We start from the raw sequence: 25,241 nt of genomic DNA, 5'->3' as shown, positions 1-25,241 counted from the left end.
ATACCTTCACCTGCTGCCTATGAAGCTTTTCTCCCAGACAGTCACATGGATCATTCTGTCACCTCCTTCATATCCTTGCTCCACTGTCACATTTTCAGTGAGACCTTTTGTGACCAAGTCCTGGCAGCCCACTCCCTAGTCTCTTACCCCAGCACTCCTTTCTGCTGTATTTTTCTCCATCGTACTTATCATCTTCCAGTAAATTGTACACCTGTATTTTACTAACTTACTTGTTTGTTTTATGTCTCCCCCTCCTAGAATGGAAGAACCTTTTTGTTATTTTTATTTTTCACTATATCTCTGAGGCCTAGAACAGGTCTGCCACTTAGAGTACTTGTTGAATAAATAAATGAATGAATGAATGAAGTGCCAGAAACTAGGAACCATATGAAACCATGAAGGAGAAATAATTTCCTGTTGCGGAGATTAGGAAATCCTTGGAAAGAGATTGCATTTGAGTAGATTACTTTTAAACATAGTTATGATAAGAAGAGAAATGCTCTCAGGAAGTCTGAGATTCATATTAAAATGCAGGTGACATTATCACAAGTTCATATTCTTGCTAACATAACAGACTCTCTACTTGTGCAGGTCTAGAGAATGGTGAGTAAACACCATAGGGAGAAACTCATCAAAACCCCCAAGTTCTTGTGGAAGACCTGAGAGAGGGAAATAGAACTGAGCCTAAAGGCTATGAGGAGTCACCAAGGGTGTTAAGGAGAAACGTTATATTAGAATTTAGATTCTGTAAAAAACAACTAAGCACACCCTAAGGAAATGAAAGAAGAGTCACTGAAAAACTAGAGTTCAGGTAGAGGCCCAATCATAGATGTGAATGAAGAATGATAAAAGAAACAAAACAAGTTTAAAAGAAGTAACATTCTTAAGGTGAGAAAAAAGTCTCAATGCCTATAAAACAAATATTTTATAGTCAAATCTGATATATCAATATATACATATTGATTACTACTTCCCTTCTGTCTTTGCCCAATAGAATTTTCCCCAGAAAGAGCGTCAGATATAGACTGGTGCAATGATTTCCCCAAAGTATTTCTTCATGAACAAATGTAAAACCGTATTCAACTTTTTGCTTCTAAACCACAATAAGCATTGATGCTGTTTCTATTCCAACTCTTTCCCCTATTGGTGGTGGAGGGGAAATGCATTAGCTACAAATTGTGGCTAATAATGAGCAGGACATTTTCAGAAGAAATCAGTATATTTTAGTTCTAATGAAAAGAATACATAAGTACATTCAATGGTAATAAAATACCACCTAATAAATCAAAGGCAGTGTCTGTGAAAAGAAAAGGGACCCTCAGTAAGGATCCTAAACGGATAAGTTATCCTCACCAATAATTAAATAGGTCACTTATGGTCACACAGTCTATAAATAGGTAGACTGCAATTGTTTCTAGAATCCAAAAATGTAAACTTCAAGTTTTTTATTGCCTTGATGAAAATCTCCACATGATGGCTCATATGATCTACGTATTAGCCTCTTCTCCAGGGGAGAAACTTCATTTTAGAGTCTGTAATGGATTTTCAAAGACAAGTTTTATATGTTTAGACTGAGTTTCTGAAAATCCAGGGATTCTCCTCAGTAATGAAAAACATATCACTTCACCAGATCATAAAATATACTATATTTTGAATATAGTTTTTAATTGTTGAAGAAACAAACTCTGCAGTTGATGACAAATATTATATGTTTCATTTCTTTGCAAAAATTGTAGAGTGTATATTTTTGGAAAAGTCCACTATCAGACTCTTGGAAAATAATTATATTAACCAAATAAATTAGGGGTGAGGGGACTTAATCATGTTGAGCTCAAAGAAGCTTCCAAATCCAAGATATTTCTGAATCAATTTCACTGACCCTTTGTAGCTATTCCTAAAGGGACCAATAATTCGAATAAAATGACAATTAGAGGCAGTTGACGTGAAACAAGGACTGTATGAGAAAATTCAAACTGCTTTCGGCATTATCTTCTTTTACACTCCCAAAGAATGCATCGATAATAACAATGAGTGTTAGCCAAAATACATGGTGTCTGTTATCAGCTGTTAATAGAAGAGAGTTGGAAATTGAGACAATAAAAAGATGTGTTTACTTAAATGAAATCTTTGTGGTTCGTCTACCATAAACCATGTGCAAGCAAGCCCTAATTTCAACACGGGACACTAACAAATCAGAATATTCAAAAACAGTATTAGGATTGTTGACAGAGGCATTTGGTTCATATTTAACTTGAATCTTATCTACTTTCAAACTGAGTGTTAGCGTGACTTTGGCTAAAGTGCTTTCTATCCAAGGCTAATACCAATTATACCTCTTGTTCAGAGCACATTTTCCTAAGATAAACTTCCTAGGATGGATGAAGCTCCCGGAAAGTATCAAATCTTCAGTCTCTCAGAAACACTCATGAATGGATGGTATTGTGAAAGTGCTGCTTATCAATATTCCCATATGATACTTTTCTCTCAGTTATATCCGCTCAATTCTCCAGATATTCCTGGAAGCACAATACAAGATCCTAAATAATGATGAGTGATAAAACTCTGGCCCTTGGGCCACTAGATAATTAATGCCTTTTTTTTTTCTTACCTGCAAAGTAGCACACAACCCACACATGTCCTCCCCATTATTTAATAAAAATGCAAATTCTTCATCCAACGTGCACATACACCTCTTCTAAGGCTGTGGAACCACTGCTAGACGGTAAAATATGTCAATCTACCAAATTTGGATCCAAATTTGTTAGAGAAAAGGGATAAGATTGAGAGAACAGAGATGGAGTACATGCTGAAAATCACAGAAAATGTACTCAAAAGCAAAGAGATATGTGAAGTCCCTACCGAGTAGCAAAACTCGAACATCCAACCTCACTGTTAATCTGAGCCAGATATTTCACAAACCACTTGATAACAAATATACAACATGTATCTCAAATTAAAAAGTCACAAGGCTGCAATGTAAATGTGTGATTTTAAGAGTTATTATCTTTCATCACACTCCCAGATAAAAGGAAGGGCTGCTGAAGGTAGAATTCAGCTCAAATCCCAAACTACATTGTCTGTATGATGGGCCAACAATTAAAAGCACATGATTATGTCAATTTTCTTTTAAAAATCATAGGATTTTGTACTCATGAAAATTTGCATCCTTACATGATAAACTTGCTTTGTGTCTTTGATGAATAGGGTAGGACATTTTTAGGAGGGAAGAGTATCAAGTCTTCCTTACATGCCGTTTCAATTAAACTATAAAATTTCTATAATATTAAAGAAAGACATAGTTGTACAGAAAGCAATTGAGGAACCTGTTTTCCTCCCATAAATAGCAACACTGATCAAATAACTCTCCACTTTAATTTTCATCAAATGTTCCTATCTTCATGTCCTTTTAAGAAAGGCCTTGACTTTACTGTTAATAATTCACAAAATAATAATAAGTCACTTTATTTAATGCTTTGTAGATTTCATCAAATGTATAGATTGCCTAATAGAAGTTTTCCATTTACTTACTCATTCAGTTTTTTTTTCTATAGTAGTATTTCCATAGTAATATTCTGTGTTTAATATAAATGTTATAAACATATGTTAAATGATTTCTGAGAATAAAACAAAATAAAAGACTGCATTGGCATTATTTTCTCCTGAAATTTAGTTTTTAAATAATGGAAGAAAAATATAATGAATTATGAATCTGCCATTAATAAATGGAATTTAATAAATGGCAGATACTGAATTCATAGTAAGAAACAACTATTTTTCTCCATTAATAAATTGTGAGCCATGCCTGAGAATAATGGAAAATCATGTGAAAGGACACTTGCTATAAAACCACAGGACTGTCAGCCACGAATACAAGGGCCCCATTTGCCAACTTTCAGTTGCAATTGATGTAAGTCATCAATTTGAGTTTCCATGTATATGTACTCTTTCCTTTAATTTCAACATATAACTGTGATAATATTGTTTATTGCATACTAAATACTTCTACCAAATGTGTTGCCTCATAGCTCTAGGGCTAAAATAAAGGTTGTGTGTGTGTGTGTGTGTGTGTGTGTGTGAGTATGTTTTAATGAAAAGCAGAATATCATGGTTCCCAACTCGTTTGTAAAAGATGAAAGAGAAAGGTGATACTCAAAAGTAATGATCACTGATTATAAGATTCTGTTTTAAAAATTTTGGAGTAAAGCTATCCTGGAAAAAAAAAATGGTTGGATTTTAGATTAACCCGATGCAATATATTTGATAGCTTCTATACTTCCTTTTTCAGGCCATATACCTGGGTGAAATCAAATCTTCATATTACACTGAAATGAAAAAATACTGTAGAGATAAAAACTTGGTTTTATGTCTGGCTTTGAAGATCACAAAAAGTGAATTGATTTCTAATATTTCACATTCACATGATATAAAGATCCCAAGGAACAATTTTCATTTTAACCTGTTATCTGTAAGTCATATTTCATAAGAATAATATAAAATGAAAGATGGTTTACCTTCTCTTCATACAGTTTTTTAATGAATATAGAATGAAATATCTTTGTTTTTCTGACATAGATTTAGAAAGGCAAATATGTTGGGAGATTGGAAGTAATTAATCCTTCAGCCACATTCCCCTGTAGATTTCCAACTGATTAAAAATAGATAGAGGAGGGGCTTCCCTGGTGGCGCAGTGGTTGAGAGTCTGCCTGCCGATGCAGGGGACACGGGTTCGTGCCCCGGTCTGGGAAGATCCCACATGCTGCGGAGTGGCTGGGCCCGTGAGCCGTGGCCGCTGAGCCTGTGCGTCCAGAGCCTGTGCTCCGCAGCGGGAGAGGCCACAACAGTGAGAGGCCCGCGTACCACAATCAAAAACCAAAAAAAAAACCAAAAAAAAAATAGATAGAGGAGCAGAACCAATTAAGAATAGACACAACCTGTGCAACCATACGTGGAGTTTCTGTACAGGAGCCAGAGGGGAGTTAAAATACAGTGTCTGCCTTAGTAATATAGTTTCTGGATTAGAGGGCAACTTGGTCTGGCAGCAAAAATGGGCTCCCTCCAATTTCTATTCTGAGTTGGATTCTCTGATTAACTTGCTTCAGTGAACTTGAAAAGGAAGGAACCACAGAGGTGTAGAGAAAAGGATGAAAACTTATTTTTTAGCTTCTCTTTAGAGGGAGAGAAGTGCCTAGTAACATGGTCTGAGACAGGAATTCAGAAAAGGGAAGAACAGAATTTTGAAAATGTCTTTTAACAACTTCACTAAAATGCTTTAATAAAACATGTTATAATTTTTCTGTAATCACTTCACCAGAAACAGTATGGTATAAAGGTATCATATGCAGAAACAGGCTTAATCTAAATTCTAGTTCTGTCACTTACTGTGTCACAATTTCCTCATCTATATAAAAGAGATAATAATACTGTTGATATCAAATCTAAAAAGCTGCCAGTAGTTAGACAAAAGTTTAAACACCACTGGCAAGGAAAACCAGAGACAATTAAAATATGACAGAAAGCTCTTAATGCTATGAATTTTATTTTGTACACTTATTGAAAACACTCTTTTAGAATTAATTATGCATTTTAAATTATATACCAGTTTCATGCGTATATAAAGAGGAAAATATAAGCATCATAAATTGGAATTAGAAATTGCTAAGACTTTTTCATATTCAGATTCAAACTTTTTCAAACCAGTTCTTGCATCAGACTTGTCAATGTCTGAGTTTTTCCTTATAGCATTGTCCACTGTGCTATCAGAAGTGTTAATGGTACAGCACTTCTTCACATAAACCCAACTAAACACCACTGGTGCTGGGCCCCTCATCCGGCTTTACAGTTACAGAACCAGCCTAGCTGGCTCGGCTTTAGGAATGCTGCTCGACCTGTGTGGCTCACCATTCCCCCGTTACCCACCAACAACCATGTGGCTCTTAGGAGTTAAATAGTGCTTTATTTACTGTCCCTGGGATTTCCTTCCTAGCTCCTGACATCTCTTCTGCATGTTTTAAGACTGGTGATTTTGATGTTTTCACATGTGCAGGTAGTAACAAATACCATCTTAACTGCTGTCCCATGGATAGCAATTGTAAGAAATCATCAATCTTAAGACATACCCTGACTTTAAAACTGTACAAAAGTTTTAAAGTACGCAGCATAGAATCGGTGGAAAATAGCAGAGTTATTATATGGATTTAAATGAATCAAATAATCTGAAGACCTTAGAAGACTGGCTGATACTTTGTAAGAACGCACCAAATGTGGTCAGTTACTCCTAGCTAATCCAACACAGTCATGAGCTCCAGTTGGTGAATTAAAGAAAATGCTACTCCACAAGTCCTGGATATTTTTGGTTCCCTAACAACAAGGAAAATTCTTTAGAAAATTAAATGTTAAACAAATCTCTCTAATCAATGGCTTCTATTATGCTGAATATTAAACTAGGGTTTCCTTGAAAACAGAAGTATATGGAACATCAACACCAGTGTTGTCGGAATTCCCTGGTGGTCCAGTGGTTAGGACTCCGTGCTTTCACTGCAGGGGGTGCAGCTTCCATCCCTGGTCAAGGAACTAAGATCCCACATGCTGCATGGCACAGCCAAAAGAAAGAAAAAACAAACAAACCCCAAAACACCAGTGTTGTAACAAGTCCTACTTGAAGTATCTGTAGAATCATGGCACTCATGAAACTTCAAATTTTATAAAAGACAAATATCATGTTTTCTCCTAGTATATTCTACATAGCAACAACAACAAGAAAGGTTTTACTCTACACTAATGCTTCGCCATCTATGACCTCCTGGAGCAGGGGTATGGGAAACGTGTTGCTCAATGTGCAGTTATTTTGCTTTCGGTATACTAAGAAGAGCTGATGATCCCCCATCCCACATCCCCCATCAGAAGTCTACCACGGCTCAAGATCAGAAAGAAGGGCTGACTTACATTACACTGAAAGCTGGCAACTGAAGTTTACCCTTATTCATAACAACATTTTGATCAGCATAAGCTCATACTTTCATAAAACTAGATGAATCTACTTGAAAATGGACTCCTGAGATTTGCCTGCATCTCATAAATTTGCCTTCCATTTACAATTCAGTACATTTAAATCCACATCACTGCAACAATGAAGGATCACTGCCACCTATAGACACAGAATGGACTAGAGAAACATTTCAATACTTTAGAAAAATGAGTGTTCAGAATTTAAATTAGAAATATTTTGTTAAAACAGTACCTTAGCAAAGAGAAATAGCAGCTTAGAACAATCTTTCAAAAGCAAATGTTTTGTCTATTGCTTTACTGCCTGATCAAATCATTTACCCAAAGAGACATCAGCATTACCTGTGAGATGAATGACGTATGTTTATTTATATGTAATATCCTGAACTTTCAAAATACTAGTTTTCCACACAGTTGGAAACATGCAGAAATAATGTATGTGGCTTCCTAGTTTGTTTTCTAGCTTGTTAAAATGTAAAAGCAAGTGAGATTGTATAAAGCTTGAGTCTTTTCTCCCCTAACATAAGCAAAGAAAAAGCAAAACATTGTTACTGCTGAAAGAAAATAGCACAGACAAATAAATAAGAATACTAAATCTCCACTGAAGTATTTCCTTACTTATCAAAATGAAATGTTCCCATATATTTCCCACAAATGCATGTTTCCAGCAAATCAGCCAGATGTCCAAACAATGAAATACCATCTTGTACAAAAGCCTGTGCTTATGTTATTTCTGACATACCCATGCTAAAATGTGGCTCTGGCCAGATTCCTCTTTCTTATGCTCTCCAGTCGTATTTCTAGAGTGATCCAGTTACATTTAAGATTGAGCACAAATGCCAGGAATTTATCCACACCAATTCACACTTTGTTAATGCCAACATTCTTTGGTCTTAACCTGGGTATTTAATACCACTTTCCTGATCTAAGACCTTTTTGATATGGGAAGAAGTTTGGCCTAGAAGCAAAGAACAATTTTGGTAAAAACTGAATGGGTGAAACTGCTGAGGCATTCATTACCTCTCAAACAACAGAAACTATTTCTCCAAGAATTGTTTTGATAACAGGGTGATATGTCCTTGCATTCATCTCCATGAAGCTTTCCATGATTGTCTATTTTACACTGATCAGAATTAGTCTTCATGATACATACCCTGCCCATGATACACACCATGTCTTTTCCTTTCTCAGCATCATTCAACAGAACTAAAAGATGTTCATGTCTCAGAGTTAAATAGAGTGAACTCAGAACTCCCAAATTATAAGCTATGCATCAGTGCAGTAAGCATAGAGGTAGTCTCAATAAATAGTTTGAATGAATTAAATTTCAACCAAAACATTTTACTTATGAGCATGCTTATACAAAGGTAATCAGTGGCTCTGTAAACATGTGGTAAAAATATGGATTACCAGTTATATTTTTAAAAGACAGAATCAAGGTTGTATGATCAAGGTCAGTAGTGGCATCCGACTCCACGTAGGTACCGAGGAGCTCATGGATGTTGTTCACCTTCAATGAGTCCCTGGAAGGAGAGAAGATCTGGGGTTGGGGGACAACCATGAGCTTATACTCATAGCCATGAGTTCCTTCACTTCTTTAAGGCACTAATGTCTTCAATCCATATTTTATCCTGGAATCCCCAGATTCTAAAGTATTCTACCACATTATTTCAAAATGGTGGTCTTAGGCCTCTCTTTTCTGCCTACATTAGGACACAAGAAATAGGAACTTCTTGACACAAATGGGAAAAGAATTATCCTTTACTCCCTATTCTAAATGTCCTTCTTGAGTCAAAATTTGATTCCAAGTTGCACAAGATTACTCAAAACAGACAGAGAAAATGTGTGCCAATCTATAGATAGGGTATTGCACAGAGACACTATCAGAATAGAGAAATTTTTAGTCACTTATGTGCAGAGATTTTATAGGAACTATCAATCCCACTTAATGAATTAGGAAACAGACGATCATGCAGACTCAGTAACTTGATCAAAATCAGACAACTGATATGTGAAAAGCAGGGATTTGAACCCCGGTTCAGAGGACAGAGTTGGACTACACCTATAAACCTACAAAATTCACTGGTTTTATCAATTGCTAGCCGTGTTATGCTTCTTTGGACTACCTAAAATCAGACTTGCCCTCAGATACAGAAAATTAGTAAGAGGACATTTTATCTATTCTTAGGGAGAATAAGCAGGGTAAACCTGTTGCCTAAAATTATAGAAAGAAATCTTCAAGACTTGAAAAATAAGTCAAAGCATCACAGATAAGAACTATGTTTTGTACCCTGATAGTTCAAATCAGTATGCAGTCTACAATGTGAAAATTTAAAATACAGAGGGTAGGGCTCCCCTAGTGGCGCAGTGGTTGAAAATCTGCCTGCCAATGCAGGGGACACGGGTTTGAGCCCTGCTCTGGGAGGATCCCACATGCCGCGGAGCAACTAGGCCCATGAGCCACAACTACTGAGCCTGCGCATTTGGAGCTTGTGCTCCGCAACAAGAGAGGCCGCGATGGTGAGAGGCCCACGCACCGCTATGAAGAATGGCCCCCGCTTGCCGCAACTGGAGAAAGCCCTTGCACAGAAATGAAGACCCAACACAGCCAAAAATAAATAAATAAATATTTAAAAAAAAAGAAATGTTGATGTATGAATATTAAAAAAAATACAGAGGGTAAACTTGCATTCTGAAATATTTTAAATCAAATATTAGTACCTATTCCTCTCACACAGTTAAACAAGTTTACAAGTTGCCTTATATTTAATAAGCGAACCAAAATGATTTGAAATAGCAATATCATCAAGCTTTGCTGAACAAGTCCCTTTTTTCCTAGAGTAATGAAGCATACCCACATTCTGGCTTTTATTAATATATAATAAAAAAATCAAATTTGAGCATCATGCCCAGACCGTGTGTGAGTGACTTCAAACTATACTTGAATAGAATGCCAGCTTTAGAAGAACTAGTGTAAATAAAGCAGATTTCAGAATGCAAGAGTGTATAAAAGGGAAATAGAACCCCACTTATGAGCAAGCTAGACCCAACATTGGCTACACACTTGTAGGTGGGAGAGAGAAAGTGACTTTAGTAAGACCTTTCTTCTATATCAAAGCATTTTTATAGATTTTTGAAAGAGTAGTATATTTAAATTCATTTTCCCACATTAGAAAAGGAAGCCCCCAAATTTAGAAATTATATCATTAATTATCAAACATATAATTTTATAATAATACAAATGTGATAGTACTGGACAAGTTATTAAATATTTACATGCACAACTCATGGATAATTAAATTTCAGATCATCTGGCAACAAAACTACCTTGAGCATAAATTATGGTACAGAAATGAAGCAACTGCCATTTTTAGAAATGAAAATACGTCCGTGGCAACTCAAATATCTGCCCTGAACTGTAAACTGTAATGAGAACATCAAACTTCCAGAGTAACTGCAGCATATGCAATGCTTTTATCATCGGCATAAAGCCAGATCCATAGTAGGAAGTTAATACACATTTGTTGAATTAATAAATATGTTAGCAATATACAGATAGGAAAATAGATGCTGTAGCTTTTAAGAGCAGGGTTGAAAATTCCAAAGAAAAAACATTGTTCATAAAATATCAAAATGAAAGCTACAGAGGAGCCATTGATGTTTAAATCCTATCTTCCTATCAACTTGATCAACCATATTTCTAAGCAACGTGTAATACAAGTCCTGTCACGTTTCAGAATTAAGAGCCTAGAGTTTTTAATTCTTACTGAGGTTGACAAATTATTGTTCCTTATGGTACCAGTCACACTTGATCATAAGTAGCATCTCTACACGTAACTTTCCCTCCATCAAATTGAGCCTAAGTTTATTTGTCTAACACAAAATGCCAAAAGGTCTATGATGTGCAATGAATCAAATGTTTTCCATTAATGAGCAAAATGTTTCATATGTGGAAAATGATTCTCCAGCTTCCAAATGGTCTCATACAAATACAAAGCCGTTGCTGCAAAGTTATTATTTTATTTCCATGGTAAATGATTGCTGTCTAATATTTTTGTAAGTAGCACTAAGTTGTTTTCAAGTCATTGAGCTCAGAGGCACTAAAATGCCACAGATTTATATATATATATATCTTTCCTGGCATCACCACCCACTTGTTTTTCTTAGCTTTCTTAACTTGAGGATTTATCGAGAAAATAATGTCATACCACCACTGAATTAATAAACATTCTTTGAGGGAACAAGGTCTCTTAATAAGCTATGCTTTTTGGTTCTGCTAAGTATTCTAAGGATAAATTATAGTCTCTATTCTATTATTTAGAATGCACTATTAAGAGGGAAATGGAAATCTCAAAAGGCCTAGCATTCAGAACACAGAGGACAGGGTTTATATCTCAAGTTCACCAAAAATTAATGATATAATCTCGAACTGGTTACCTCACCTTTTGTATTATCAGTTTATCTACAAAATGGGCATAATTGAATCCAATTTCATTGTAAGATTAAATAAAATTGTTTATGTAAAATATAAAGCTGAGTGCCCAGCACATGGTAGATGCTCAACAGACATTATTTTATTTCCTTTCTCCACTTTATACATCTGCATTCCAATATAAGTTGATAAGACAAGAAGGAGACGTTCTCAAAACTCTTGCTCTGTTTGAGTGCACAGGGAATAGCTCAAAACCAAAGAATGACTGATTAGTTTATAAGCCTAAAAGAAACAAACAGTGGTGAATTTCACATTTGATAGAATAGTAAGGGATAAATTTTGTATAAATCATTATGGTCTGCACCAGGTAAAGTTTTCAAAAGGGTGTGGCTACCCAAAGTTTTCAGCCCTAACCTTACTCCAATCCATTGCTTCTTTCATGACACAGATAGTTCGGCATAGACAGAGGTGGGTTGAAATGTTAAATTTCACCTTCTTGACCTAAAGCCTCTATGATTTGATCATGACAGAAGACAATCTCAGTTTGATGGAGGGCCAATGGTACAGACTAAGTAGATGGGAGGAATCTGCCCACTATCCAGGATGCTGAGGGTAAATATGGTTCTATGGGGTCTGACCTCTCTGGCCCCAACAGATTAGACTTTTTATAAGAAAAAAAGACCTTTCTGGGTCCTGATCATGTCTTGGAAATTAAGATATTTCCAGGATAACTGTCTGCTATAGCCTAACCCATAGCCTATTTTAGGGTGACCACTTCTCAGTCCTTACTTCTCATGTACAGAATTAAAGCTAATTTTCTATTAACACAGTTTAACTAGAAAAAATTTTGACCTTTCAGAAAATCAAGATCTTCATACCCATCTATTATAGTAATAATGTAAAAGAACTACAAATGTAAAGAAAATGAAAATATTCCTTTAAGAACAAGAAATATCATGCCAAAGAAATCATTTATTTAAATTTTGTTGATTGAGTGATCACTTCATCTTTTATAGTTATATTCCTACACTAGAATCTAGTCAAATTGTTTTTTTAAAAGGTGTTTTCAGACATTAGATCTTATCAATGAAATAAAGCGTCTCAAGGCATGATTTAAGCAAAGTCTAAAGATTTTTTTTGAAAGTAGTTAAATGTCTGAGATGTAAATCCATGCCTTATCTTCCATCATTGGAACTAACTCTTCCCCCAGTACTACTTTTGGCTTTATGAGGATGTAGGATTATGTTACAAGAATTTTCTTCAATTTATATAAAAAAACTCACTTCTCTTTTGACTCTGTTGAGAGAAATAAAACCATAATATCACAAGGTTAAAATTATATACACACACGATGCCATTTATTTCAATGGTAGATTTGAAAAAGAAAGTTGAAAACAAGACCATTACAGGGTTGTGTATGTAATTGTGGAAATGTCTTTAAACTCCTTATTGAATAACCACTCTTAAAATGTCAAATGTTCCACTTTGATTGAAATGCTATAGAGGTTTATGTTAGTGGTTGAGTCTCAAACTTGAATTACTGAGCTTAGCTCACAATGGTAGAAGATAATCCTGATGTAACTTCGTGGCTGCTGACATTAGGAGGGGTGATGAAGCACTCTCAGCTCCTCCCGTCTGTCTGACACAGCACAAAGCTGGAGACCATTGTGAAAAAATGAGACTTGCAGTATCTTCCTCCTACAGGCCTTAGCTCACTCAGGGCCTAAAATCAGATTACCCTTGATGCAATTGGACAAACCCCCAACATGCACTGAACATAATTCCATTTGTTAAAGGCTTTTCTGAGATGAAAACAAGCCCAAAAAGAAAACTGTTGAGATCCTTTTTAAAAAAAAATGAATTTAAAGGCATTATATGGGCACCCTTAAAGAATGAAAGTTGGAATGAGGACAGCTCCAGTCTTTAGGACATCGCTTGGGCCATGTCGCTGGATCAGCGTCTCAACTCCGCCTGACTGAAGCAAGGTGGATTCATTTCGATGCATGACAAACTCAGGCCCTTTCTGACAAGACCACTAATATTACAGTCATGGTTTCAACTTTGATGTTATTTATGCTTTGGATTAGTAAACCCAGACAGGTAACCAAGCTGCTCATTTTAGAGGTCAGTGAACATGACATAAACAGTTTTGATTTCAGGGCCCTAATGACTGGGAGAAATCTTTACATAGGAATGACTTTAAATACTATTAGTAATCACCTCATCACCCCAGACCAATGGTGGAGTCTGAATTTTTAATGAAAGTCTCAGCTACTGCTTCTAGCTGTATGCCAGAACATTTTCTAGACAGTTAACATTACTATTATGCTATATAATGAAAGTATTAAATATAAAGAATATTACATCTATTTTGTTTCTATCTGCACATATGCAAACTGTGGAGCAGGAAGATCCAGCTACCAATTGCAAGTGAGGACCTGCCACTGTGTGAGAGATGGCAAAGGCCATAACACTACCAATCACCAGGAGCAGAAACCCACAGGCTGGCCCACTGCAGCTTCTACGGGCTCGGAGTGACCAAGGCAAACTCAACATGCAAGGCACTGGTCAGAATGATGGGTTACTGACAGAAAAGAGAAGAGATGCAACAAGGTCAGCATCTGTATGGCCAATAGGCACATGAAAAGATGCTCAATACATCGCTAATTATTAGAGAAATACAAATCAAAACTACAATGAGGTGCCACTAGACAATGGTCAAAATGGCCATCATTAAAAAGTCTACAAATAACAGATGCTGGAGAAGGTGTGGAGAAAAGGAAACCCTCTTATACTGTTGGTGGGAGTGTAAGTTGGTGCAGCCACTATGGAAAACAGTATGGAGGTTCCTCAGAAAACTAAAAATAGAAGTACCATATGATCCAGCAATCCCACTCCTGGGCATATATTCAGACAAAACTATAATTCATGCACCCCTATGTTCACAGCAGCATTATGCACAATAGCCAAGACATGGAAGCAACCTTCATCAACAGATGAATGGAAAATAAGGATGTGATACATATATACAATGGAACACCACTCAGCCATAAAAGAAGAATGAAATAATGCCATTTTGCAGGAACATGGATGTGACTAGAGATTAACATACTAAGTGAAGTAAGTCAGAAAGAGAAAGACAAATACTGTATGATGTCACTTATATGTGGAATCTAAAATATGCCACAAATGAACCTATCTATGAAACAGAATCAGACTCACAGACATAGAGAACAGACTTGTGGTTGCCAAAGGGGAGAGGGTAGGGGAGGGATGGAGTGGGAGGTGGGAGTTAGCAGATGTAAGCTATTATATGTGGAATGAATAAACAACAAGGTCCTACTGTGCAGAACTATATTCAATATCCTAATGATAAACCATAATGGAAAAGAATATTTAAAAAAAAGAATGTATATATAGAGAGAACTGAATCACTTTGCCGTACAGCAGAAATTAACATTGTAAATCAACTATACTTCAATTAAAAAAAAAATCAGCGTATGTAGTATGTTCCCGTCTCCCATGGCCACAGTCCCTCCTGACAACCATCACGGGAGCTGTACTAAACACATCCCACTTCTGCTACAGGCCAGACCCATTCCTTTCCCAGGTATGGGTGGAGGTTGGGAAGCAGATACACTGGTGGGCCGGCCAGGTGCCATATGAGCACACACTGAGCAATATAAGAAAGTTCACTGTGTGCCCAGAAGGGGAGAAAAGTTATTCCTAGTAAGGAAGAAGAATATGTGACCAAGCAGCAGCTCAGCATCCAGCTTCCATATGGGGGAATGTTCCACAGCCAGGGCACTGCATATCCATACACTGGAATATTATTTGTCCAAGAAAAAAATGCAATACTAATTTATACCACAACATGGATGAAACTTGAGAACAATAATCTAAGTGAAAGAAGCCAGGCAAAGGCCACAAATTGTATGATTCTATTTACATTAAATGTCCAGAACAGGCAAATCCACAGAGACAGATTAGCGTTACTAGGAATCTGGATGGGGGGAGACAATGGAAAATGACAGCTAATGCATATAGGTTTCTCTTTGGGGTGATAAAAATATTCTGGATTGAGTGGTGATGGTTGAACAACTTTGTTAAGATACAAAACCCACTAAATTGTATACTTTTAAAGGGTAAATTTTATAGTATGTGGATTATAGCTATAGAATAATGCTTAACTTTTTTAATGGTGGGGATAAAGTAATAATAGCTAAGATTTATTGAGCGTATTCTATGTGCCAGTCACTATGCTAACACTATACCTTTTTTACATTGATTGCCTCATTTAATTTGCAAATGGCCTCATGTGATCTGTACTGTTTTCATCTCCATTTTCTTTCATCTTTTTTTTTTTTTTTCCTTTGGCAGCACTGTGCAGCATGTGGTATCTCAGTTCCCCAACCAGGGATCAAACCCGTGTCCCCTACATTGGGAGTGGAGTGTTAACCACTGGACCACCAGGGAAGTCTGCATCTCCATTTTATAGTTTGAGGACCTGTGTTTTAGAGAGACTGAAAACATTTCAAGGCCAGTCAGCTAGCAAATAGCAGAGTCAGGATTCCAGCTCTGGCAGTCTGACTCTGAATCCATGCTGTTTACACCATATGCCATTTCCAGTAGTATACCCTTGGGAAGGTCTGAAACATGGTAGCTGATTATTTCTGTATATATGTGTGTTCTAGTCATGGTAGTAAATAAGAAGAGTAAAGCTGCCAGGTGTTCAGCTTCAGCCCCTTTTCTGCTTGGCTTAAAATAACTGAATGAAGACGTTATCAGACAAGTCAACATTTTAAAGTGCTAAACTTTTCCATAAACACCTGGAGTTGGAGGTGGCAGCAGGGAAATAGGCCAGCAAGAATTATGAGAAGTTAGGCTCATTCCAAGGTAAACATACCTTAAAATATAGAGAAGCCCATATCAAAACAGGTCAGCCTGCTCACAGTAGTTTATTTGTTTTAAACTGGAATATTTTGAGAATTCTTTGCTTTGTAAACGAGTCAAAAATAAAATGGTTTATAAAATTTTCAGAAAACTTTTCTGCCAATCATGATCATTTGTAATCCAGAAACTAAAATGGGACTAAGCATTTATTATACATGGAATGTATGTAGGAATAATTAGAAATAATTACGGAAGGAAGAAAACTCTACATTAGGGACTTAGATATATTAATATAAATTTTTAAGATAAAAAACAGAACAGACAACATGTAATTGTATTTTAAGCCATGTCCAAACAGTTTGATATTTTCAGCATGCATTCTTGTTGAATCTGATATGCTTAGTTTGGTCCTATACAAAAATCCCAGAATTGTTTATTTTTACAATGGTTTACAAAGATGTATTTGTAAGCACAAGTCCTCATTAAATATCTGTCAAAAATGGATAATGAAAAGACTACAGGTTGGGGTAAGGGAATGAATCAGCAGAGTCTTGTGCTACTAATTTGGCAACAAGCCCTGAGTTGGTATTTGGCCAGTGGGCAGTTGTGAGCCAGGCAATCAACAATGTTCTGAGCATCTATAATTCTGTCATTAAGAAAATTCCAATTACTATACTTGGCAATCTGTTGTTTGTCTACTTCCAGCTCCTGCTACAAATATAACTTAAATTTCTAGAGTTCCCTTGGAAGATTATGAATGAGAAGTACTATTATCTTAGTCTAATGGTACTGACAGGGCCCACTATTTCCTTCATTGACGAAATTCAGATTAATGACTTCGTAATTTTGTAACATTTCTTTAGCATGCATAGAAGTATAAGTATCATGGTAACTGTACCTTGAAATGCATTTTTAATGTGTTTACAGTGGACATTTCCAGTTTCTTATTCCTGCCACCATGCTTAAATCTCTCTCCATCTGCTCCCAAGGGTGTTTATTCTTTCTTTCTTTAATCATTTTAAGTTGTTTCTGTACCACTTTGGCACAATCCAGGTAAACAGTATCCTAGGCAGTATTTCTGTTCCTGGCAGATATCCTGGAAAGTAATATTATTTGTTCCTTTCTTCTAATCGAGCTAGTCTAACCCCAATATCCTCATTATCAGCAAGTATTTTTAAGCATATACTGTGTGCAAAAAGCTACACAGTGCTATGTCTTGGTAGCACTTCTGGTACTAAAATGTATGATATTTTTAGGGGCACATAATAGTGTTCTCTGGCTGAATCTTTACTGGCTTAAAGGTAGGAAACCCACACCCACCTCCTAAGTCTCATCCTTCTCTGAAGAGCCCTGAGTTGTTGCATGTGTTCTCTGAAGGATCATTATGGCTCTCCTCTTTGAATACATGTTGTTCTTCCTGAGATATTCCCAGGACCTAATGGGATTCCCATCCATCAGGCTAACATGGTGACTTTAGGTGATAGTTGTGATTACTGTTGTGGCTTAGTTACATTCTTTCACTTATCATCAGGATCATCTCCATTTGAAGGTGACACTATACCTGCAAGCATTGTTCTAGCTCTTGCTACACACACACAACCTCACTCCACTGATATAAATAAAATTTGTTGATACTTAACCAATATTACCAGTACAGGTGGTATATCCTGATTTATTTTCCCCTCAGAGCTTTTTCCCTCCCTGAAACATTCTCTGGAGATTAAGGGCCAGCATTTATCCCTCAGACTTGACTAAGAGTTTAATTCTAAACATTGGTTACCATCTTCAATATATCTCATCTTTGTGTTTCACATAAGGTGCATCAAAATTTCATAAAAATAGAATCGCTAATAATCTATCCTAACAGAGAATAACTTCTATTGCACCTTCTAAAATTCTCACTACATGCAAATAATTAAATATATGATCCCTTTCTTCGAAGAGTTTATAGAGATTGAGTACAAAGGGAGAATGGGTAATTTTTCCCAAGGGATGCTTTTTTAATAAGTCCTTTAATTCAATGTTGGGCACAAAAGTATTGCGCTGACTCAGTGATCAATTTAAATATTTCTTATGTATATACTATCATTTCCAGTAATCATAATACTTTCAGGGTACAAGAGCTTCAAGTCATGTATCTTTTATGAGAATACATGTGTATTGAAAAGCAGGGCAAAAAGAACCTCACTTCACTGATATAAATAAATTGGTTGGTAGCCAAAACTGCATAAAGTTTGTTTAAGTGGACACTTGTAGGTGGATAAAGGAATAAAATATTCTGGTTTAGTCACTTTAAAATTAGTTTTGTTAATGTTTTTCACAATGATATTTCATTTATTGACTTTTATTTTCATCATTTTATGCCCATAATATTGTCTATAAGATTTAGTTATTTTTTATATCTGATATTTACCCTTCCTAGATATGGTGAATATACAATCTTAGGACATGAAAACAAGAAGAAAATGAAGTGAAATATTTAACGTGCCAAGAGAAAAAAGCAAACAAACTAACACCAACACCAATGCAGGACAGCATTTTGCATCCTACAAAAGTATCTTTCAAAAGTGAAGGAGAAATAAAGACCTTCCACAGAAAACAAATTTTGAGAAAATTTGTTGTCAGTAGACCTGCCTGGCAAGAAGTGTTAAAAGAAGTTCTTTGGAGAGAAGGAAAACGACATATGTCAGAAACTCAGATCCTTTCCTAAAAAAGGAAGAGTGCCAGAGAAGGACTAAGTGAAGGTGAGAAAATAGAGGCTCAGAGAGATCACTCAGTCTAGAATCAAACACAGTTGCTCTAGCTCCAAAAATTGCATTTTTTCCACTCGATCAGAGGATGGAGTCTTAGGGGAGAGCTATGTTTAAGAGACAAAAGGAAATAGCTCATTGAATAGAAGAATGTTCAGTGGGTGTGATGTTATGGAGACCAAGAGAAGACAGAGTTACAAGATGGTGGAACTGGAAAACAGTGCTAGATATTGCAGAGAGTAAGGAGAATGAGAAGTGATAAAAGGCCACCAGATTTGGTGAAAAAGTGGTTGCCAGTAACTGTGGACAGTTGGAGGGGTCTTTGCCTGTAAAAATGAAGGTGCCTGCTTGAAGCAAAACCTTAACCTCTCACACCCTGCAATGGTACTGATGGAAAAACTCCTACAATTCAATTCAACCAATATTTGAAGGTCACTAAATATGGCTAATCAGGGAAGCCAAAACCCTTGTTCTCAAGCAGCTCACAACTTAATTTGGGACACTAGTTTTTACACATGAAGACAACTAGAGAACACACGGACTGAAGGGGAACTAACTAAGGCACTGACTTCTTCCCCTTCCACATCTGCCTTTGTCCAACAGAATTAATCTGCTGCACCGATCTCAGGCTTAAGTGACCCTTGTCAGAAAAGCATTCAGCTGCCACAGTACCTGAAATGTCAACATTTTCATCAGTATCATCAGTTCCTTTGATTAAGAATTTAAGGAAAAAAAAGAAAATAGCTACCATTGATATTCCTTCATCTCCGCGCATTTCACAAGTCTTTGTTACTCCATAAAATAAGAAAAAATTAACGGCCAATTTTTTGAGATAACAGTATGTTTTGATCCAAAAATCAAGATTTCTGCTACTGCATATATCTATTTTGTACATGTAAGAGTAGAAGTTTTTAATTCAAAAGTTTCAGGCAGTATTGAAAAATCCTTAAAAGAATATATATATATTTTTGCTAGTGAGTGTATTTTTTAAACGTCTGTTTGAAGTTTTACATTGAAAAATCTCCAGCAATATTAGAAAATATCTATCATACAAATGTTAGTAGCAGCATTATAACCATGATTAACAATTCAATAGAAAGAGAATACTTATATTTTCATAAAAAAGATGTAATAAAACTTCTAACTACATATAGTTTTCCCCCAAAAAAACAAATTAAGTCAATAATTTTTATATTACTTACACATAATTCTCTAAAGTATTCTCAAAGTTGGACAGTGACATTTCTTCACAAAGAAAAAGAGCAATGCTCTATGCCATTGTTCGTTTTATCTGTAAATGTTCTGAATATGCATAATAAGCTACAGTGTCTTATGAACTTGCAATAACAAGTATCTGAATACTTTACCCCCTTGGAGTCTGAAATAACCTTTGAGGAAAGATACTCCATCTTCTGGAGAGAGTTGAAAGGATTGGTATAAGTTCTTTCTTCTTATTATTTAATAACTACCTGGTAACCTGTAGAAGAACATAAAATACATCTAAAGAAAGGGGTTTGTTACTTTTAGAATGACCATGTACCTTTCACAGGTGATACCTGGTAGAAGTTTCATCCAACTATTTCAAGTGATATAGGAATACAAGAGGAGGCTGTGCTGCTATTAGAACTGTAATCACTGGCCAGTTGTCAGTTGTTTCTAAGTCTCCTCACTACATTTAATAACATCCAGGAAGTTCTGTTGAAGGCCACCATTCAGGAAAAGATATCAGTGATTAAAGAGCAGACAACAGCAGAGAATTATCTAAAGGAACAGGAACGTAGCGTCTCCTGAAATTGAGAGATCTAGCCTGCGAGCAATCAAAGACCCCAGCAAGCAGAGTGCCACACAGCGCTCAGTATAAATATCCCTCCTGGAGGGATTAAAAACTCCTTGAAGCAATGATCTCTACGAGATACTGAAAGACAGTGGGATATTGTAGGATTGTTCTCCACAATGTACCAAGTACCAGCAAGGATGTGGAGCTCAGATGCTCAGAAATTGCTGGTGGGAATGCAAAACTGGAAAATTTGGAAGTTTCTAAAAAGTTAAACATGCATTTATCATATGTGCCAGAAAATTCACTCCTAGATATCTACCCATGAGAAATTAACACATAGGTACATACAAAAATTCACGTGTGAATATTTATAGAAACTTTATGCATAATAGGCAAAAACAGAAACCAACTTAACGTCTTTTAATTGGTAAATAAACATACTTTATTGTTAATCACAGCTTGTTTGTGGATGCCCTTTATAAAGCTGAAGATGTTCCCTTATATTCCTCACTTGTTGAGAGTTTTTGTAATGAATGGGGGTTAAACTTTTTCTGCATCTATTGAAACGATTCTATGTTTTTACTTCCTTTGTACATTGATATGGCAAATTACACTGTTTGATTTTCAACTGTTAAATGAACCTTGCATGTCCAGAATGAAACATACTTTGTTATGATCTATTATCCATATTATGTGTCACTGAGTTCTACTTAATAAAATCGTCTTGATAAATTTTGTGTTTATGCTCAAGAGATCATATAATAGCCTACAGTTGGCTTATCTTGAAATGTCTTTCTCTGGTTTTGGTAGCAGGGTAATTATTCCGTCATAAAATCCATTGGGAAATATCCCTTCCTTTTCTATTTCTAGGGAAAGTTTGTATAGAACTTATATTATTTCTAAGAATTCACCAGTGAAGTCATTTATGCATGGAGTTTTCATTTTTGGAAAGTTTTAAACTATAGATCAAGTTCTTTAATACACATAGACTATTTGGATTATTTATTTCTGCCTCATGAACTTTGGTACTTCATAGATTTCAAGGCATTTGCCCACTTTAAGTTATAGGATGTAAGGACATGAAATATTTTCTAATATTTCTCATATTTTAATAACCTCAGAGTCTTTTGAGTTTTCCCCTTTTTTAAAATTCTTGATACTGATAATCTGTATCTTCTCTCTCTCTCTCTTTTTTTTAAATTGGTCTGGCTATCTGTTTATTAATTAACTTTATTTAAAAAAACTTCTGTTTTATTGATTTTTTTCTGTTTATTTTCTGTTTTCAATTTCATTAATTTATGCTTGCATCTTTACTATTTCCTTCCTTCTTGCTTGTTTTGGCTTTACTTTACTTCCTTTTAGTAATTGTTTAAGTTGGAAGCTTAGATTACTGATATCTGACTTTTCTTCCTTTCTAATCGAGTATTTGATGCTACACATTTCCTTCTAAGCACTACTTTAAACAGCATCTCACACATTTTGAAATACTGTGTGTTATTTTCATTCAACTCAATATTTCTAATTTTCTTGTGTTTTTCTCTTTCAGCAATGGGTTACTTACAAGTGTGAGGTTTAATTTTTACATATTTTCAGATTTTTCACATATATTTCTACTACCCACTTATATTTTAATTCTACAAGGTCCAGGAAGCACAGTTTGCTTCAATTTCTAAAATTTAATGTATTTTATGGCCCAAAATATGGTCTGTCTTGGTGAATGATTCATGTGATCTTGTAAAGAAGGTGAATTATTCTGCTATCGTGTGCTCTATAAATGCAATTAGTGTTTTTCAGGTTTTCTACACCCTTACTAATTTTCTACTTGCTGAGAGAGCATTATTACTGAAAGAGCATTATTGAAGGCCCTTACTATAACTGTGACTACTAACTGTCTGCAAATTATCTGTAATTGACTATTTTTTCTTTTATTTCTAATAGGTTACACTTTATATATTTTGAAGCTATGTTGTTAGCTGTGTACACATTTAGATTATGATGGCTTCTTTGTGAATTGACCCTTTAACATCATAAAATATATGATGATTATTGCTCTGGAGTCTACTTTCTTCTGATTACTGTCTGCCTGATATGTCTTTTTCCACTCTTTTCCCCTTAAACCTATTTGTATTTGATAAGTAACTTTATATCTCTGTATCTTGGTTTTCTTCTTTGTTAAAGATATAATAATATCTGTCCTGCCTGCCTCTTAGGGCTATTGTAAAGGTTAGATGAGATAATGTATATGAAAATTGTTATGTAAGCACTGTGATCATTATTTTACGATTTTACAGGTCTTGTAAAAAACTAGTATTTCAGGAAGATTAATTTATCGGACGTATAAAGAATGAGTGAGGTGGACTAGGTTAGAGGGTAAGAATCATATTTGGAGACAGTTTCAGCAGTCTAGTCATTAGGTGATGAAGGGTCTTTAACGGCTTCAGAACTATTTAACTCACACCCTTTATAAGACTTCCTTGCACTATTTTCAACATAACTTTATTTGATGACATGATTTTTGTTGCACATCACCTTCTGTAGGTTTTATGAAAGTAAGGAAGAGATATATTGAAAATGCTATACACCCAGCCTTGCAGAGATCCTAATATATTTTCTAGAGATTATCCTACCACAATCAAGAACTCTGGCTTACAAAAAATCCCATGTTAAGTAAATTTCTGGAAATTTAAAAGGCTTTTTAACAGGAAATTTTAGGATTTTTCATATGTTAACTCATTAATAAATATATACTTTATATCCATGTATAGAATATCACAAGGGGTAGGAGCTGCTCTTTTGTCCTCCTAGAAAAATCCCATATTCCACAGGAATATATGATTAATCAAACTGCCTGATGCACTGTATTTATATAATCTAGTTTCATGTTAAATATATTATTATTTGATTAGGAAATAAATTCAAGTACCAAGGATATTTAAAAGAGCAGTCCTCAGTACCCTGGACAATTTTATATTAGCAGAGTACGGGGGAAATATTCAGATATGAACATTTGAGATGCATCATCATCAAAATTAAACATAGGTGTAGAAAAAAATTAAATTATAACAATGATTATAACCTGTCTAGCTCTTTCTTACCAATTTACTGTTCCTTACATTAGATTATTCAGGACTAATATTCACACAAATGCATTGGACAGATAAAACTTGTTTTCCCCTACCTTACTATGTTTTTTATTCGTATTACAAGCATTAAGTAAGTAACAAAAGTACACATTCTCGATTCCATTATACTGAGCTTATTAGTATGGGGAGAAGAAATGAGGGAAAATGTATCCTATATTACTTTGCATATAAAATGTTAGAATGGTAAAATTTACACGGTGTTTAAATAATGTCACTGAAGATAAACCTGTACTCTGCATGTAGGATCATTTGTTCAGTTTGGCCCTTGTCAGGAACTAACTAAATCGTTCTTTCAAAAGGCCATAATAAAAGCTTTCTCTTTATCTTTGTACTTGAGAAAGACCATAAAAAGTATAAAGTACTCCGTAAGAGAGTTATGTAATTCTTGACATTATAAATCTTTTTAGAAGAGCAATTTTTAGAGCATACTAGAGACCAGAAACATTTCCCTAATGTGGAACCTAAAAGAACTACTTTGAAGAAAGGCCAAGGAACACCCCCCTCCCCCAAAAAAAGGCTTTCCTTATGTAGAGTATCTCTTTCAGCATCTATGTATAATGCAAGTATATCTGAAATAAAGAACTCCATAACTGTCGACAGGTTTATGTTTTAGTAAAGGCATGAAGGAATATTTAAATACACACCAAAAATATTTTATCAGCAAGAACAGCTTGGAGATATGATCCATATACCATAAAATTCAACTTTTTAAAGTATATAATTCAGTGCTTTTTCATGTATTCATGCAGCCATCATTATTATCTAATTCCAGAACATTTTCATCACCCCAAAAGGAAAATTCATACCTATCTATTAGCAGTCACTCCCCATTTGCCCCTCCCCTAATCTTGCTTACTTCTGTCTCTCGATTTGCCTCTTCTCGATATTTCATATAAGCAGACTCATACAATATGTGGCCTTTGGTCTTGGGCCTCATTCATTTAGAATACTATTTTCAAGGCTCATTCATGTTTTAATTTGAATCAATACCTCATTCCTTTTTATGAATGAATAATATCAAATAGTACGGATATACCACATTAGTTTATCCATTCACCTGTTGATGAATATTTGAGTTGTTTTCATTTTTTAACTATTATAAATAAAGCTGCCATGAATGTGCAATTACACTTTTTTGTGTTAACATATGTTTTCAATTCTCTTGGATTATATACCTAAGTGCGGAGTTTCTGGGTCATATGATAACTCTATGCTTAATCATATGAGGAACTGCCAGGTGGTTT

At 35.4% G+C, this 25,241-nt stretch overlaps 1 protein-coding gene across 13 annotated transcripts in view; it reads right to left on the bottom strand.

Moving 5' to 3' along the window:
- The window catches only part of LOC307179853 (uncharacterized protein), a 1,051,707-nt gene that overhangs the window by 389,992 nt on the left and 636,474 nt on the right, over positions 1 to 25,241 (bottom strand). The window contains exon 8 of one of the 13 annotated variants that reach the window (XM_079909522.1): positions 20,445 to 20,554. The exons of the other annotated variants lie outside the window; for them this stretch is intronic. The gene's annotated coding sequence lies outside the window, so the exon portion shown is untranslated. The remainder of the gene's footprint in view (positions 1 to 20,444; positions 20,555 to 25,241) is intronic. 13 annotated transcript variants of the gene reach the window in all.

This window comes from Stenella coeruleoalba (genome assembly GCF_951394435.1).
Source record: "Stenella coeruleoalba genome assembly, chromosome: 21".
Classification (NCBI taxonomy): Eukaryota; Metazoa; Chordata; class Mammalia; order Artiodactyla; family Delphinidae; genus Stenella; species Stenella coeruleoalba.
The sequence above is the reverse complement of the archived record's forward strand: the minus strand, read 5'-3'. Positions and strand labels throughout refer to the sequence as shown.